We start from the raw sequence: 3,034 nt of genomic DNA, 5'->3' as shown, positions 1-3,034 counted from the left end.
CTGACTAGAGAGAGCTGAGACCCCCTGACTAGAGAGAGCTGAGACCCCCTGACTAGAGAGAGCTGGACCCCCTGACTAGAGAGAGCTGGACCCCCTGACTAGAGTTAGCTGAGACCCCCTGACTAGAGAGAGCTGAGACCCCCTGACTAGAGAGAGCTGAGACCCCCTGACTAGAGAGAGCTGGGACCCCCTGACTAGAGAGAGCTGAGACCCCCTGACTAGAGTTAGCTGAGACCCCCTGACTAGAGAGAGCTGAGACCCCCTGACTAGAGAGAGCTGGACCCCCTGACTACAGAGAGCTGAGACCCCCTGACTAGAGAGAGCTGAGACCCCCTGACTAGAGAGAGCTGAGACCCCCTGACTAGAGAGAGCTGAGACCCCCTGACTAGAGAGAGCTGAGACCCCCGGACTAGAGAGAGCTGAGACCCCCTGACTAGAGAGAGCTGGACCCCCAGACTAGAGAGAGCTGAGACCCCCTGACTAGAGAGAGCTGAGACCCCCTGACTAGAGAGAGCTGAGACCCCCTGACTAGAGAGAGCTGAGACCCCCTGACTAGAGAGAGCTGGGACCCCCTGACTAGAGAGAGCTGGGACCCCCTGACTAGAGAGAGCTGAGACCCCTTGACTAGAGAGAGCTGAGACCCCCTGACTAGAGAGAGCTGGGACCCCCTGACTAGAGAGAGCTGAGACCCCCTGACTAGAGAGAGCTGGGACCCCCTGACTAGAGAGAGCTGAGACCCCTTGACTAGAGAGAGCTGAGACCCCCTGACTAGAGAGAGCTGGGACCCCCTGACTAGAGAGAGCTGAGACCCCCTGACTAGAGAGAGCTGAGACCCCCTGACTAGAGAGAGCTGAGACCCCCTGACTAGAGAGAGCTGGACCCCCTGACTAGAGAGAGCTGAGACCCCCTGACTAGAGAGAGCTGGGACCCCCTGACTAGAGAGAGCTGAGACCCCCTGACTAGAGAGAGCTGGACCCCCTGACTAGAGAGAGCTGGGACCCCCTGACTAGAGAGAGCTGAGACCCCCTGACTAGAGAGAGCTGGGACCCCCTGACTAGAGAGCTTTAGTATTGGTTTGCTTATGGTGATTTGCCCCTGGAAATAGATCCACTTCTCGTCTGCCATCTCTTCCGCTCCTCATTCACTCGTTCTGTCCATCACGCGTCTGCGAGTCATTATTAGTGTGAAAGACGACAGATCTGATGATGCCTTCAATTAAGAGTTTGATCTGACACACACACACTCACCAGACCTATTGACCAGATCAATGTGACGGTTGCCACGACAACATGTCCCTGCGTGTGGACACAAGTTCTGCTGCGTCACCGTGTGTGTGTGTGTGTGTGTGTGTGCGCGTGTCTGAGCTCATGCAGCAAAACGTCACAGTTATTGCCCAGCGGTTCCTCTTTCCTCCAGATGAATGAACCCCGAGGCTTTGGAGATCCATCACCTTCATCACGACTATCGACTCATTTGTGTGTGTTTTACTTCATCTAATGAGGTTAATGAGACACATCTGACACTGAAGACTGCAGTAATGATGATAAATCCAGGAATAAATGACACTTTACTGTATATTCACACAGAGAACAGATGATATACACTGGAGGAATATTTCAGAACAGCCTTAAAGGAACACTCCAGTGTTTTTAGAAATAGGGCTTATTCAACATCTTTCCTACATTTAGATATGTGGGCAAATGCATTTTTGTCTCAGTGCATGCATTGTTTTAGTTTGGCAGGGTCGCTGCTAGCTTAGCTTAGCATAATGAATGGAATCCTATGTTGCCAGCTAGCATGTCCCGAGTAAAAGTGATCCAAAAAACCCACCTAATTACTTCTTGTGGCCTGCGTATTCACAACGAGTACAAATAGTGATGCAGATTAAGACTAGGCGATTTCCTAGGCAGATATTGACTTGGGACTATATTATGGGGAAGCACAGGCGAAGAAGCACAGCTACTTGGGCAGAGATATCACACAATCAAAGTTTGGGGATTTCATGTGTTGTGTGATATCTCTTCGCCCAAGTAGCAGTGCTTCTTCGCCTGTGCTTCACCCTAATATGGTGAATACGCAGGCCACAAGAAGTAATTAAGTGGGTTTTTTGGATCACTTTTACTCGGGACATGCTAGCTGGCAACATAGGATTCCATTCATTATGCTAAGCTAAGCTAGCAGCGACCCTGCCGAACTAAAACAATGCATGCACTGAGACAAAAATGCATTTGCCCACATATCTAAATGTAGGAAAGATGTTGAATAAGCCCTATTTCTAAAAACGGTGGAGTGTTCCCTTAAAAATCTGAATTATTCCAAACATTAATAATGCAGGCAAAACGGACACAAATGAGTCAGCATTTATTATAGATTACAAATATAGACATATAAAGTGTAAGTGGATGTAGAGTTTGCACAAACACAGGGTGTTGTTGTAATCAACAGAAGACACAAGACAGGGCTCCAAAAAACAGGCAGTGAATGGATTTTAATTATTGGTCACTACATTCATTCATTCATTGACCGCTAGTACACCAGATCAACGTCTGCATGCGTGCTTAAATGATTAGTTCACTTTTAAATCAACTTTTGCTGATAGTCTCCTCACCCCATGTCATCCAAGATGTCCATGTCTTTCTTCTGCAGGCGAAAAGAAATGAAGGTTTTGGATGAAAACAGTCCAGGGTTGTTCTCCATTTAATGGACTTCAATGGGCTCCAAACGGGTCAGTTTCAGTGCAGCTTTAAACGACACCAGATGATGAATAAGGGTCTGATCTAGTCAAACCATCAGTTTCTGAGAGAAACCCAGCAGTATTTATGATATTATTTTACCTCTTATCAGACGAACGTGATCATCTCTGAGCTCAGACATAACTTCCGCTAAGTGAGGTCAAAATACGAGCGTGGTCATAGATATATCGATCGTAGATGCCTCATTCTACTGATCCGTGCAGTCGCTAATGAGGCATCTACGTATACATCTATGACCACGCTCGTATTTTGACCTCAGATAAAAACCTTCATTTCTTTTC

Source organism: Gobio gobio, assembly GCF_949357685.1.
Source record: "Gobio gobio genome assembly, chromosome: 8".
NCBI lineage: Eukaryota > Metazoa > Chordata > Actinopteri > Cypriniformes > Gobionidae > Gobio > Gobio gobio.
Note: the sequence above shows the minus strand (reverse complement) of the source record.